Genomic DNA, 16,620 nt, shown 5'->3' on the forward strand with positions numbered 1-16,620 from the left:
GCCACCCTTCTCACGCATGCTCACTCACGCATGCTCTCCACCACGCTAAGATCAGCTTCATCTAGGTGAGTTCTCCTTTTTGAGTACATGCCTCTAGGGTCCAGAAACCAATCTGCGTTTATTTTTACTGATTTTCGGGCTTTTCTGTGGGAGTCACAATCATACCGAATGCCCGATTCAAGTGGTAAGCCAGGCCCCGCTGAGGTGAGACTGAGGGAACAGGAATGTCTGCCACTCATTTCTCCTGCCCCACTCCCATTCCCCATTCCCCTCCCTACTTCCCCAGCTGTTTGTTCTCTACAAGGGATCCGATCCATCTTCCAGTCCTTTTACCTTCTTTGTCTCTGTTCCCTCTTGCAGCATCTGCTAATCTGGTCCTTAATGGGACCACCTGTGTCCTTCCCTGGCTTCTACCACCTAACTACACCTGGATTTTTAAGTTGGCCGGCTGACACAAGTTCCTAAAAGTGTTTTGTCTGTCTGTTAGAATAATGTGGCCACAGTATGCTTGTTTTATATGAGTGTGTTTCCACAGTAGGCTGGTTTTATGTCTGTGTGAGTATATGGGTATGTTTCCACAGTATGCTTGCTTTATGTCTCTGTGAGTGTGTGTGTCTGATTTCACAGTATGCTTGTTTTGTCTGTGTATATTTGTGTGTGTGTTTTAAGATCTGTAAAACTTATAACTTCAGATTACAACAGTCTGGAAAAATACAAATGTGTGGATAACCTCCATTTTGAACCCAACACCATCTTGGGTAAGAGTACCCACATATGCTAGTCTTCTTTGGCTTATTAAAATATTCCTTTTAGTCTTCTTACATTTACTAGCATTGATAAACTGTAACTAATTGGGTAAAATACATGTCTAAATTTAGCTTATATGTCTAGTTTAATATAACAGGTAATTGTACCCAATTCTCAAGTGCCTTTATAGATCTGAGAGTATGGCATTTAACAAAAGAGCTTTTAACACACAGGCATGCCAGCTCTTGTAGCATCCTTTAGCTCCTCCGAGAAGATTCATGGTTACAAAGGACCTTCTGCCTCGAGGCTTGCCTTTGGTTTTGGCAAAGTCACCTGCATAGCATAAAGCAGCCTTCCACCTCTTCAGCTTCCTGGATGCCACCCGGGGAATCAATCTTCTCATCCTGCCAAGACAGTTAGACTAAATCTCCCCCCACACCACCACCACTTAGGAAAATCTTTGGCCCTCTTGTACACAGCAGCTAAAGGCAATCACTGCTTCTAGGCTAGTGTTCTCCAAAGATTAAGGAGAGACTTGGGATTGCCTGTGTAGCTAAAAAAGCTGTCTCATTTCTGCTCATTTATCTCTCCCAGATCTATCTGATGGTATTTGATGACCTAAAGTACTGGTAGCTCATTACTTCATTTGTTAAGTTTCCTGCTAAAATATAAACAGGTGTGCCTCTTTCACAGGCTTCATAGTCCAGGACTAACAGGTTTCAGGTGTATCTTCAGAGGTTTAGAGTTTCCAATTTTAATTGTCTTCTAAAATGTTCATGCCTTTTAACCTAAAGCAACAGCCTTTTGCTACAACATCAAGACGTAAATCTGTTCCAGTTGTTTTACAGATACCTACAGGTTCCTGGAAAAAAGTTCTGCTGCTGTATCAAAAATCAGGCCTGGTAAAAACTAACAGTCTCCAGAGCCTACTTTAACCTCACCCAGTTTCAAGCATATTTTATAGGTCACTCCTGCTGTCTGGGGCAAGACCAACTTACAAAGGGCCCTTCAAACAATGCCAACACCTGCACCAGCTCCTGGAATTTCACCATTGGTACCAATCCTCTTGACTCAAGGACACCTACTAACTAAAATCTGGTTTTATTCCTAATTACACACCTGAGCCTCACCTGTACATCCAGGGCACTGCTCTGTCCCATTCTTTCTGGCAGTTCATGACTCTTCCCATGACTAGCCCCATTCATAAGGCCAATAATAACAATATAAATTTTATCCTAGCCACCTGCCTACTCATCTCCCTCAAGAAACAGCTGCCTGCGGTCTCCAGGATGACAGTAAACCAGGTGCTGCTCCAGCCCCACCTCTCACTGGCTGAGCATGAGCCCAGCAACTCCCAGCTCTCCCCTCCCTCACATTGCCTCATGCCGGCAGGAAGCAGCCACACTTGAGCCGGCACCCCTTTACCCAAGGAGTCTAAAACGTTTGGTTGAGGGGATTCACCTCAGCTCGCTGGCACCCCTTTATCTAAAAGAGTCTGGAATGTTTGGTCGGAAGCATCACCTCAGCTCCCTAATACCCCTTTATACAAAAAGTTTGGATTGTTTGCCTGGTGGCTTCACCCCAGCTCCTGGCATAAACTCCCTCCCCTGGGAGTTACCTCAGTTCAAACTCCACCTTCAAGAAAGCCCACCAAACAGCGACCCCTCCCAGGGAGGATCAGGACCACTCCCACAGGCTATTTAAAGTGCCCCCACCCCAGAGAATGAATCGTGGTCTCTGGGTTACCCATGGTCTTTCCCTCTCCACATTTCACAGGGGCCACCCAGGAGTAAGGCCATCTACTTAATCGTTGATTCAGAATGAGGCCAATTTCTGAGCTCTCGGTTAGGTTTGTACAGCTGCTGTTTCCTGGTTTTTGTAGCTCTTCCATACACAGAGAATAATTAATTAGTGCGGGTCCTTTTACTGTGCACCATCCTAACCACTTTGATTTCTGTAGGTTCTGTGCATTTCCAGTAAACAACGACAAACTGCTCAGTTTTTAGCCCCTCCCCCACTCCTTCCAGAAGTAAAGTTGGAATTTCACTGAGTTTGTATATCAGTTTGAGGAGAATTCACCTCACATCCAGTTTGGGGTATGCATAATATTGCATTATTTAAATCTTCCTTAATTTTTCTTCACAGTTTGTCTTAGATTTTGGTGTATATAGGTATCATATATGCTGTGTTAAGTTGATCAAAAAGTATTTCATACTTTTAGAGATCACTATAAATTGAATAATAATTATTATTGCTAATGCAATTATGAGACTGAATGATAATATTTCAGAATCACTTTTAAAAATTTTACTATCCTATTTTCTTTTACTTTGTAAAATAAGCATGATTTTTGTTTTTAAAGCATGTGGTCTTGCTAAATACACATGAATTTATAGAACTTTTAGCATTTTCTATTTCCTATATGCATAACTGTTCACTATAAATATCTTTTTGTATGTGTGCATTAGTTTGTACCTTTTATTGCTCAGTATTATTCCATCCCACTAACATGCCTCTCTAAAATATTCCTTCTTTAAAAGCTCTTTCTTTAAAAATATTTTTTAGAGTAGGACTCAGCCAACCATGATAAGCTTAATAGCAGCAGACCACCTAAAGGAAGTTCTTAACCATTATCACCTGCCAGAGTAGGACCCAGCCATGACAGGCTTAATGGAGGCCTGAGTCTCAGTAGTTTGCCCTGAAGCAACACCTGATTGCAGGAAGGACCACAAACTGAGATTGCCCAGGTACCATCCAAGAACAGATCATTCAAAGGAAATTCCTAACATTCCAACTGATTTAAGATAGGATCATCTGCTAGCACACACTCACCAGGACTCCCCTAGACAAATGTCAGCCAATCAGGGGTCCTGAATCTTAGAAATCCCTCACCCCAACCTTTACTACTATAAAAACCCAACTCTAACTGAGCTTGGGGTTCTCCCATCACTCCAATTTGTTGTTCACATGGAGAGAACGAGTTTGCAAACTTGTATAAAACAAAGGCTCTTTGCTTTTTACAAATGGGACTCAGACTCCTTGTTGGTTTCTGGGCATAGCAGTGTTTGATAAGAAAAATTGGGTTACTGTGTGTTTTGAGCTATAAAGCCACCCCGAGCATTTGTTGACATTGCTTATGCAGAGGTGAGCTTTGGCAAATCCCAGCGGGTGAAATGGCTGGCTCCTGTCAATCACAGATGAACGCTCGCTTTTGTAGGAAACTGGTGAACTAGTTCCTCACCGCAGTTTTGGAATTTCACATTGCCACTAGCAGAAAACTGGCAAGTAAGTAGAGCTCGCCTTTCTTTGTTGTCTGCCATGCTCACTTCTGCCTTTGAACACGTTCCATCCTATAGATGACCTCTCTTGCTCTGGCCACCTGGTCCCCTCCCGGGAGCTTCAGCACACAAAGCCATTTCCTGTCTGAAAGCATCCTTAGCACTGCTTCCTCTCCCCTGCAGAAGCCCTGGCTTCCTTGTTCACCTTGGGTTGGAGGTCACATCCTAGTAGCCTAAGCACACTGCTTAGGCACTGCTTGCCCCTGCTTCATTACACTGTTTCCTTTTTCTTTGTAGCATCCCTGCCCCCTGCCCAGCCACCACTGTAATTATATTTAATTGTTTTCACCTATTTCCTTGGCTGAGGAGTCAGCTGAAAGTTTTCCCACAACATCCTGAAAATAACTCACACTGGGACTTCGATCGTTGAACCCTTTATTTACAACTCATTTTCTTACCATTAGTGTTTTTTTTTTTGCTTTTTTTTTTTTTTAGCATCCTTATTTGAGAAACACAAGGCAAATTTGTAGGCAGATCCAACTCTGTCAAGCAGACTAACTTGGACAATTGTCATTACAATAGACTGAAAAAATACATTCTCATGAGCCCATCTGAGAAAACTGCCATCAAATCATTGGGCATTCCAATTGTCCTCGTGGGATGCTCGAGAAGGTAGGACTCATTTGTTCATTCCCACGCCTGAATCTTTTATGAATGCTATACAGTTTTACAAAGAAGGACCAGCATTGCACTTCTCGTAAGTGGATTTAATAAGATTTTATTTTGGGTGCACAAACTGTATAGAAAGGGAGGTCATGACCCCTCTGAGGTATGGTTTAAGGGAAGGTTTTTATTGTAGTTATGAGGGAGAGGACAACCAGAGGCCTCTGGAAGAGTCCAGAGAAGGGAGAGAAAGTAGTGGACTATACATGACCAGTACAACCGAACCAGACTATGGGGAGGGGGCAGGCAGTGGGGGAGTGAGAGGAGGCCAAGGGAGAGGGGGCCAAGAGAGCACACGGCCAAAATGACAGGGCTATATGGGAATGAGAAGCTGGGGAAATGGAAGTCAGTGAGCTGGAGACTTTGGAGTGGTGGGGGGACTGAGAAGAACCAGGATGCCAGAATGGACTCAATAACAGGTATTTGCCAGGCTGAGATAGCCTGGAGGCCAGTGTGTGCTTTGTTATGCTAATAGGCACCACAGATAGCATTAGTCCTAGTTTCTTCTGGGCTGAGCACACAACATACTAACTTAGCCTAAATAAAATAGGTAAGCTTTCAGGTTAAAAGAATTCAGACAGTGTATACAATAGACCTTACTCCATTTGTTTCTCCAAGTCTGTTCCTGAACTTGAATAGCCTTCTATTTTTTTTTCTTTTTCAAGAATGTATTTCTTTCCTTCTAAAAAAAACAAAACAAAACAAAACTTTTATTAATTCTTTGAGGATTTCTCATCATACAACTTCGATCCCACCCATCTCTCCATTCCCCCCCAATTTATCCTCCGCCCTTGCAACCTCCCACCCCAAAGAAAAACCAACCAAACCAAACCAAACAAAGCAGTGTTCCACTGGAGTCTCCAGTTCCTCCCTTTCCAGACCCTGCCCCCTCAGAAAGACAGCCTAAAGTCCAGGTTCCTTCCCCAAAGCTCAAGAACTCACCGACAGGGTATTACAGTACCTGTCCTCTAGATTCGCAGTGTGATTTCTCCTGTGCCGCACTGCCCTCCCCGCTCCTCCTCGCCGCCTCACCTCAGGGGTCTGGAAAGTCACCTGCGAGTGCTTGAAACCTATTATTGGGGCACAAAACCCTATCGTCTTGGTGCCAAGCCCAGACAGAGTTAAGCATTCCCCTAGAGTCACCCCACCGCGTGAGAAACCTCTCTTACCTTTACCTGACGCTCCAACAGATCAATCTTAATCAGCTCGGGGACTCTGATACCTCTTCCGAATCTTTGACCCACTTGACCCATTCCAGGTCAAAGACTTCTGGGGCACCTGCCACGCCGCTGCAGTGCCACGCGACTCCGGCCCATTTCCGGAGCAGGGACTGGCTCTCCTTCATGGGGCCCTTGGTTCAGGAGATATTCTGCACAGAGGCGGTCCCCACAATGCTCTCGGCCCTAAGCTGTACTGTTGAACACATTGCTATAGCCTTCGGTCTCCGGCAAAAAGCTTATAGATGGGTACTTAAGGGTCAAAGCCCGAACCTCAGTCACCCCTGGCGTGTCTGTTACAAAATTTATTCAAATTGGGGCTGTCGCACACCATATGATGGTTTGAACTCCCTCATCCTGGGTTTTGGGGCCCTACACTCTTGTCCCCACCATTCCTCATTTCCTCATAAACCTCTTTCACTAACCCTGCTGTGACATACCTTGGCAGTGCCCACTAAACGATACCCATTTTGCCTTCATTCACCAGGCTTTCCTGGCGTCTGGTCTGGCCATGCTGGGATTCTTCCTTCTGCCTATTCTCCCGCCGTACCGTGTTGGATTTCTACCCGTCTGCTCCACCTGTAACAAATCCATTCTCCTTGTTTGTTCCTGTCTGCTCCCCTACTCTAAACAGCGGAAACAATGTGCGAGTCAGAGCCGGAGAGACCGGCTGCTGCGTGCCCAGCACATGCCTACTCGTGCCCCTCTCCAGCAGCCTGGGAGAGCCCTAGCCTGTGTTCTCCATGTGACTCTGGCTCCTTTGGCCTATAGACCCACATTCCAAAGCTTCTAAGGCTCTACTTCATCACTCCTAAAAATAAATAAGTAAATAAGTAAATAAATAAATAAATAAGTAAATAAATAATCTATTCCTATAGTTTCTTACATTCTGCTCGATACTGTAAGCTTTTATTTCAGTTGTAAGTTGCTCATCCCAAATGATTTAAGATCTATATAATTTGTAACAAAGTCTGTTTCCTGCAGAAAGTTTGGTTCGTCTCATTGTTAGAAAAATCCTGTCTATTTTGTATGTATGTATATATCTGTGCCTGTATGCTTTCTTGTGGACTCAGGAGCCACACGAAATTACATCAGGCTCAGTTGGATGTGTGAATGTATGTGGCCACTGCATGTATGTGACCATTGCATGTGTGTTTCTGACTGGTCTTGGACACCTGAGTTTAAATGTTCCGTGTGTCTTGATATAAGCTCAGCTGTTATTCTTACAACTAGCTGCCCGGGCTCAGAATTTGCCTCTGGGATTTCTGGCCACTGAATCTGATGCAACAACAGAGATCCATATGTCATTGGGGTATAGATAATATTAAAGGTGCTGTACTACCTTATTTTTGAAAGCAGCTCAGGAATATTTTTTTTAGTTTTTTGTTTGTTTGTTTTTTGCCTACTACTTTATGCGGATCTACGGTGGATGGTGGGAGACTGTGTGTGGGTCTTCTGCAGGCCGTCGGGCGGCGCTGACAGACGGTCATGGAACTACATGTGGTGCCAGGCTGGGAATCGAACTCAGGTCCTCGGGTGGAGCGGTCGGGCGTTCTGCCCCCTGAGCCGTCTCTCCGGCTGGCAACTCAAGGAATTTTATATGGTTAAAAATCTTTAACAAAAAGTTAACTTAAAACTTGTAACTCAAAATTGGAACTACTCTGAAAAACAACACAAGGTTTGCCCCCATCTTAAGTACAGCCACATGGGCAGCCACCATTTTGATTAAGGATGGAGAAGAGGTAAGTCACATGACTTCACCGCCATCTTGAATAAAGACGACCACATGGAGTGGCCCACCATAATTCTTAGCCCGTCCTGAAAACAAATCCTAAAAACTAGATTTAAAACAATGCTGGTTTTCCGATATATTAGAGATGCACCTAGATGCATTCAGTACAGGGATGGATCTTTCTCGCAGTCAAATTCTATAACATAAGAGTAATCCTCTTGGTATTGATTTTAAAAATACTAAGTTATCTACACTGCTGAAATTCTGTTTTGCCTCTAAGAGATACACTGTTGAAACTTTGATCTTCTACAAATTATGGTTGTGTGCTATGTATTTATCCTTGAAATAAAAATTTAGAACCACAGCTGAAAGCCAGAGACTGAGGTATCCCCATCTCACAATACAGCAAGACAGTGTCCTAAGCAGCCTGGCAGAGGGTCTCTCCTTACCTAAGGTCTATTCAGGCTAACAGAGACTGATTTAGGAATATATTTCTAACTTCTTTGCTTTTCAAAAATTGTTAACAGATAATGATCCTCTGATCCTCAAACACTTCAAAGATCTGGGAATATAGCATTAATAAAAAAGCTATTCATGATTAGAGACGTGCCCTCTCCTGGTAGCACCCGTGTCTCCTCCATGGAAGACGGATGGCTGCAGAAGAACTCCCACCTGGAGCTTGTCTTATTAAAGGCAGCAAAGCCAACCATGGAGCAGAGAAAACTGCCTTTCACCTTAACTGCTGCCAAGACCCTGTCCAAACAAGCAGGACATTGAGGGATTGATTGCTTTGGTTTGCCAAGACAAGGTAGGTCTCTCCAAATTCCTACTTTGCTGGACAGTCTGTCAGATCCTCTGGGTCTGGTGGCTAAAGACTGAAACTTCCCTGGGACCTCTGTCCCCAGTGACCACAGAGGAACCTGGGTAGCGGATAAGCTCCTGTCACTTTTGATAGATTTGGAAGCTGTTTCCCTTCTCACTTAGGTAAAAATTACCCTTCTAAGACCTGGTGGTGTTTGATGACTAGGGTACCGAGATCTTTACCTGTCTAACACCTCACCCAGCCCCCAAGACTACAACCGCCTTGGTAGCTCATTAGTTCTTCAGTTAAGTTTCTTGTTAAAAATACAGACAGGTTTGCCTTGTCCACAGGCTTTGTAGTAAAAGATAAATAGGCTTCAGAGGTTTAGTATTGATAAGTGGAGTTCGGATAAACTGATAGAGCACTGACTGCTATTTTCAGAAGTTCTTAAATTTCTGTGGGTTTTACTGGTCCCATTGTTTAGGTTCTTCACAATACGAATGGGACTTTCTTGAGGCTTTTTCAGCATTACCATCTCCAGCCACATGTGGCAAAACTCTGCTGAAGTGTTGCTGAAAAGCATGGTGCTGGTAACAATTCAACAATCCACGCTGCTCATTCTTGCTGACTCCCCACCCCCTCCCCGAAACAGGTTAACATTGAAGCCTTCGTGCATGTTCAGCTCTGTTCCTCCTTCCTCGCTCCCCAGCCTCTTCCCCTCCTGCTTCTTTCCTTACTCAACCTCTTTTGTTCAGTGAATTCCCTCTGGTTGTCTTCTAAGTATAGACTTAACTCAGGCTAAACCCAGGCCATAGGAAAATGTCCATGTCTTTTAACCCCAAGCCATAGCCTTTGCTATGATCGAAGCTGTAAATCTGTTCCACCGACATGCTCCTGGGAAAGAGTTCTGCTACTGTATCAAGGAATATGGCCTGGTGGAAACTAATATCAGCCTCTTTGACCCCACCCATCTTCGAGTCCATGTTTTACAGGTCGACTTCTCCTGCCAGATGTGTGCCAAAGCCAGCCCGTGGGCAACCCTCCAGATATGGCAGCCCTGTACCATCTCCGAGGACACCAACCGGGCAAGGACTGGCAGGTTAGTTTCACCCACATGCCCACCCCATAAATAGCTCTGCTATCTCCTAACTCTGGTTGACACCTTACAGGATGGATGGGGTTACTCTTCACTTCCCGGGAAACAGCTCAGGTACTTCTGGAACATATCATGGGCCCAGGCTTCACCATGGTCCTGGTGGCAGCACAGGCCACCCAGATCAATATAAGCCTTCTAAATGTTTATCTTGGTGAGGATAACAGCCAGTTAAAAGAAGGGTATAAAAGTCCACTGCAGACTCAGGCACTGAAGGATGGGCTCCATCAGCAGGGTCTGGAGAAAAGTGGAGTAAGGTTGAGATGTGATGAAATCATGAGGAGGCTGAGCTCTTCTCAGTGGGTCCATCCACTAACGAGCTCATGACCCTGGATGGGAGATTAGGAAGGGGTCTTTGAAAGGTACATCTTGTCCTTGTCCCTTCAGCCCTTACTCTCTCCCTTCCCATCCCCTACTCCTGGTTTCTCTACCTTTCTCTTTCCCTCTCTTCCTCTGCTTCTCTTTCTGTCCATTAAGAGTTGAGCATTTTCTTCTACGATATACTGTATTGCGATAAGCCTGGGAACAAGGGATCCAACAGCTATTGGCTGACACCTCTGAGCTACGAACCACAATGAACCTCCTGGAAGTTGATCTTCTCAGTTACTTTGTCATAGGACTGAAGAGCTGAGCAACACAGAGATCGAACACTGCCCTTGCCATTGCTCCATTTTGCTTCTTCTTTTTTTTTTAATCTCCCATCCTCTACCTTTCTTCTTCTTTCTCGTTCATAGGGATGAGGTAGCGACAATAGCGAAGATGGGCTGTCTGTTGCGCACACTCGATCATTAGGAGCAAATCCTGGCACACTGACGCAGTCCAGCCATTGTCTGTTTTGTTGTTTCCCTCTGTCAGTTTCTTTCCTCATCGCTGTCACCAAAATAGCTGACAAGATACAACTTCAAGGAGGCCGTGTGTGCGTGGGCTTCTGTTTGGAGGGAAAGTCCATCATCCTGGGAAAGGCATGGCGACCAGAACAGGTCTCAGGAGCATGAAGCTGCTTGCTCACATTTGGGTGGATCCAAGGAGGCAGGGGCAGATGAAGAAATGTGTCTGATTAGTAACTTCAGGCTTGCTGTTGTAATTTTAAAAAGCAGTGTGAGAGAGAAAGACGCCATGTGACGGAACTCACGCGGAGAGGTTTTTTATTAGAGGAAAGGGAACATAAAAAGAGGGAAGGGGAGGGGGAGACTGACTTCTGGAGCAGCAGAAAAGAGAGGCAGAGAGAGAAGGAGAGAGGGAGAGGAAGGGAGAAAGAGAGAGAGAAGAGACAGGAGGTGGACAGGGCCCTTTTAAAAGGGAACATAGTGAATGTACACAGGAGGTGCTCTTAGTGGCTACAGCTGAGAATGTATCCTGTCGGGACCCCAAGGGAAGGCCAGTACAGATTTCTGAACACTAACACAGCTTTCAGTGACCTGCTGCCAGTGAGGCCTGACTCCCAAAAGATTCTACACCCCAACCCCAATCACAACCACCACTTGGGAATCAAGTGTTCAAATGCGCAAGCCTGTGTTTGAGCATTTTCTACTCAAATCATATTGTCTCCAATATATCCATCCAAACAACTGATCAAGATATCAGTCTGATTAAGATTTTTTTGCCGGATGGTGATGGTGGCACAAACCTTTAATCCTAGTTCTCAGGAGGCAGAGGCAGGAGGATCTCTGTGAGCTGGAGGCCAGCCTGGTCTACAGAGTGAGTTCCAGGACAGCCAGGGCTGTTATACTGAGAAAGTCTGTCTCAAACAACAACAACCAAAAGATTTTTGAAGATGGGTAAAAGGTTGGTTAATATTAGCAAAGTGGGATTCTACAATAGGAAATTTTAGGTTTACTATAACCTCAAATATTTTGAACATCTTCAAACTTTCCCTAGTCTAGGCATGCTCAGAATACAGGATTGCCAAAAGTTGGCTGCCTTTCCTTGTGTGAGCATATTTTCCTTAAGTTGCCGAGCATAGTTTAACGGTGGTTTCAAAGCCTTTGTTTTTGAGTTTCATCTGGGTTACCCTAGTTGGCTTCCCTTAGCTTATTTTTCTCTTGATTCATATTCTAATTTCTTTTTTCATATCCAATAATCTCTACTATGAGAAAGATTATCCATATCCAATAGTCAATACTATGAGAAATACATCACTTAAGATTCTTGATTCTGCTATATTCCTCCAAAGGATATTGACTTTTTTTTTTTAAGAATGTAGAAGCAAAGCATTAAGCTTCAGCCTTAATCAGATTGCTTTGCGCCTGTGCACATGAGTGAGCTGGGAGGCAGACAGACTCTGAACCAAGTTTATAAGCAGATTTTGAGACTCTTCCTCTCTGACGTTTCTCACAAGAATTTCATCCCTCATGTTCCAGCTGTTGTAATTGTCCTCACTTCACCTCCAGCTTCTCATAATGAACAATGGAACAACTGGGCCCTCGTCGAACTAAAAACCTTCCATACAGCAAAGGAAGCAGGCAAGTGAGTGAAGAGTCAACTTAGACCATGGGGGAAAACAGTCACCAGCGATTTATCTACAGAGGGATAATAACTAGAGTATCGGAAGAACTAAAATCAAGAAAATAATACAATAAAAAGTAGAAATGAACGTTGACTCTCAAAATTAAAAAAAAGGCAGATTCTGTAGTAAATTCCTGTAATCTCAGCTCTCCTACAACCAGATGCAAAGTAGAGACAGAATATCCTTGAAGCTTATGGATCAGCTAGTTTAGAGGACACGATATGACAGAATCTCCACCAGAGACTCAGCCTTAGCAAGATGGAAGGAGAGAACGGACTCACCAAAGTTGTCTACTGCCGGTCACATATACACTATGGCGTGCACACGACTCCACATAGCACCAACAACAATAACAATGACAACACAGCCACCACCACCACCACAACAAAAACAACTATCGCATAACACAGCTTACCATTCTTGGTAAGATACCCAAAAGACTCTCTAATCTGCTACAGCAATGGTTCTCAACCTGTGGGTCGCGATCCCTTTGGGTCCTGCATATCAGATATTAGTATTATGATTCATAAAAGTAGCAAAATTACAGTTACGAAATAGCAATGAAATAATTTTATGGTTGAGGTCAGCACCACATGAGGAACTGTATTAAAGGGTGGCGGTCAGGAGGGTTGAGAACCACTTTGCTCCAGGGTACCTGCACGTCCGTGTTCACTGCTCTTCTCACCAGCGCTGGGGAACAGAATCAAGCTAGACATCCATCAACAGAGAGTGAAAATGTGCTACACATGCACAATGGAGTCTTATTCCTCTGTAAAGGAAAACGAAGTCATTAAACCTGTGGGAAACAGATAGAAAAGGGAAGTAGTGTTACTGGATCAGATAGCTGAGGCCCGTAAAGACAAATGCTGCATGTCCTTTCTCGAATGTAGAGCCTTCCTTTGAACTTTTAGATTTATATGTTTAACTTGGAGTAGCCGTAGAGGTGAGGAATCCAGAAAGGAGCCACGGGAGAAGGAGGGAGTCCTTCAGAAAAAGTGGAGAGAGCACACATGATGCGAAAGGATAGCAGAGTGGTGTTGAAGATGCAAAAATTTAAATGGGGGATGAAGCAAAGGATGGGAGAGATGAGAAGGTGGAAGATGAAGCTGATGAAAAATAAAGATATATGGAACCTTACTTGATACGCTATTTAAAAATACATTAGAAGGAAAAGAAGATGAGGAGGAGGAAGAGGAAGAGAGCTTGAAGGGAGGTATACCTTGCATAAGCAGACGATGCTGTTCCCCAAAGTCATGTTAATAAACAGAAATCCCAATGCTCTGTGTGGGTCCCCCAGAGACACCCCAAACCACACAGGTTGTTGCTACTGGGTGAACTATTGATAACTTCACTCCCTCAACAGATATCTCCTAGCACTACGGAAGCTAGCACAGCAGGGAGGACGCCCCCAGCTCAGCTGCTGCTTGGTTTCTCTATGTCGTACCATCCAAATGTGTGATGTCTTCAGCAACAGATTATTATCATCTAGGGCTAGTGTTTAATCAAGGACAGGAGCAACAACCTGCTGAGGGAGTGAAGTTATCAATAGTTTGTAGCATGAGGGGGCCGGCCTGTTGGTGTTTCCGTCCCGCCCGGTACCCCAACAGCCGGCAAATCCCAAAGAGAAATTACACACAGGACTCCATAAGGTTATAAACTGATTGGCCCATTAGGTCAGGCTTCTTGTTAACTCTTATAACATATATTACCCCATTATCCTTATCTATGTTAGCCACATGGGCTCAGTACCTTTCTCAGTGTGACAGCTTACATGTTGCCTCTTCGGTGATCTGCGCAGGAGTGCCTGAGAGAGAGCTTCTGCTTCCAGAATACTCCCAGTCTCTTTGCTCCACCCCTACTTCCTGTCTGGCTTTCCCGCCTATACTGCCTGCCTGTCCAATCAGCGTTTTATTAAAATATGATTGACAGAATACAGATAATTCTCCCGCACCATTTCCCTCTTTTTTTTTTAAACAAAGGAAAATACCCATAATCCATTTGTTGGGAATGTGGGCGTAGTATTTCAGTCTACTTCCTGCTGGTTGGGGGCGCTGATGATCTTATGGGGACCTAAAGAAAATTTAGAGTTATAATCAAGTCATGACTGGAGTATCCTGTGAGTCTCGATCATCTCAGGCAGCAGTCTTGGATCAGTTCTGGATGTAGACCTCTGTCATCTGGGCCATCTGTTCCTATCAGAGATTTTTCAGGTGGCCTCCCTTGGTCAAAGGTGATTATTCTTAACTCTGAATAAATCCAGAGTCTCTCGTTTTCTGTGGAAACAAAAGCAAAATCTCTTCTCCAAAGTAACATACCTTTTGACTTCAGTTTTGAAGCCAAGGTATTTTCAAAATTCCTATCTTGGGTTAGTTCAGCAGCATTTATAAACAAAAGTCTTTTAGCAGTTGTTGCTCCTTCCTCAGCAATCAAACAATTTAAAGAGAGCATAAAAGCATACAGTCTGAAGATTCTCTGTGCATTTTCCATCTTTATGTGGCTTTATTTTAACCTCTATTTCTTTTATTTTTACTTCTACTTTTTGAGACAGGTTCTCTGTATATCTTTGTCCTGGAATAACACTGTAGACCAGGCTGTCCTTGAACTCACAGAGATCCTTCTGTCTCTGCCTCCCCAGTACTGGGCTCAAAGTTGTTTGCTACCACACCTTGAACTCACAGAGATCTGTCTGTCTCTGCCTCCCAGGTATTGGGATTAAAGGTGTGTGCTACCACACCTTGAAGTCACAGAGGTTAACTACCTCTGTCCCTTAAAGTCACAGAGGTCAACATGCCTCTGCCTCCCAAGCATTGGGATTAAAGGTGTGTACCACCACACCCAACTACTCTCTTTCTTTCCTTTTAACTTTAAGAACTTTAACTTTTAGCCTGCATATACACACTGTAAACCATTTAGAGGTTTTCTTCCTCTTTGAATCTCTCTTTACTGTATATTTTTCTTTTTCTGACCATATGAGTCTTTAATTTACTAAGCAATATGGAGAGCCGTGGCTTTGACGGCTAGATCCAGCTCATTCCTTAGCTTTTCAGTGTCAAGGCTGAGGTACCAGCCAGAGCTGTGTTCACTGCCACAACTCTATGGCGTTTCAAGGTCCTTGCCAGAAAGCAAGCTGCAGCATTCTGCTCACAGACCACACTCAGTCGGACTGCCTGCCTGAAAGAGTCAAAGTTTGTCCTGGCAGGACAGCCCAGAAAGCCGGCATTTTAAAACAGCACAACTTTTTTCCTGCTACGACTGAAAACCGAAAAGCATGCGTTCAGCTTTTCATCAACAGCATTTAAGTGTTTCGTGGCAGGACCTCTTAATGAGCTGCAAGGTTTTGCAGCTAAGGCTGAGTCAAGAAGCCTCTCTTAGATGAGACCATTTGCTTGCCTCTAGCAAGCAGAGCAGAACCGGAAAATTGCTGCTACCAAGAAAACATACTTTATTCTATTCTTTCCCAAACTTTCTCAGGCTTTCTGTGGGATTCATTTATCCACGTTTGGGCGCCATATGTAGCATGAGGGGGCCGGCCTGTTGGTGTTTCCGTCCCGCCCGGTACCCCAACAGCCGGCAAATCCCAAAGAGAAATTACACACAGGACTCCATAAGGTTATAAACTGATTGGCCCATTAGGTCAGGCTTCTTGTTAACTCTTATAACATATATTACCCCATTATCCTTATCTATGTTAGCCACATGGGCTCAGTACCTTTCTCAGTGTGACAGCTTACATGTTGCCTCTTCGGTGATCTGCGCAGGAGTGCCTGAGAGAGAGCTTCTGCTTCCAGAATACTCCCAGTCTCTTTGCTCCACCCCTACTTCCTGTCTGGCTTTCCCGCCTATACTGCCTGCCTGTCCAATCAGCGTTTTATTAAAATATGATTGACAGAATACAGATAATTCTCCCGCACCAATAGTTCACCCAGATGTGACCTTCGATATCAATCTGCCAGGAAAGATGAATCCCCGGTGCAGCAGTGGCATGACTGTTGTGGGGTGACCAATTCCTGATTAGATCTGAGGCCCACTTCACAGAGGGGATTTGTGCCTGGTACTCGAAACCTGGTCAAAAATCCAGCGGGTAAGTCATAGGCCCTAGGTGAGCCTACCCTACTGTTGCTTCCCTAAAATACATTGTATAAAATTTCCTTCTAAATATTTATGTTCATAACTATGTTAGTGCGGCTTCCAGCCTTGGTTAGAGAAGCTTGTGTCTGCAGTGGGTGCACAGTTAATTGATGGGAATAAGTGACCATTGACTGTTTCACCTTAAATAGGACTGTAATCAGAATCTTTTCATCAGGACCGCTGGTCAACTCTGTCCTGCCAGCTGCTCCCAAATAACCACACCGAGACCTAATATTAATTACAAATGCCCAGACAGTAGCTTAGGCTTGTTACTAACTAGTTCTTACAACTTAAATGAAGCTATATTTTTATTTATGTTCTACCCTGTGGCTCG

The 16,620-nt window shown here is 44.2% G+C and overlaps 1 long non-coding RNA gene across 1 annotated transcript; it reads right to left on the reverse strand.

Moving 5' to 3' along the window:
- Positions 1–13,803: 13,803 nt before the first annotated feature.
- Positions 13,804–15,983, reverse strand: LOC148119659 (uncharacterized). Its single transcript, XR_015735035.1, has 2 exons — positions 15,868–15,983; positions 13,804–14,431 (listed from the first exon to the last, which is right to left on the reverse strand). It is a non-coding gene; the product is annotated as an uncharacterized LOC148119659 (long non-coding RNA).
- Positions 15,984–16,620: the final 637 nt, after the last annotated feature.

The sequence above is a fragment of the Myodes glareolus genome, chromosome 15 (assembly GCF_982192425.1).
Source record: "Myodes glareolus chromosome 15, mMyoGla1.1, whole genome shotgun sequence".
NCBI classification, from domain to species: Eukaryota; Metazoa; Chordata; class Mammalia; order Rodentia; family Cricetidae; genus Myodes; species Myodes glareolus.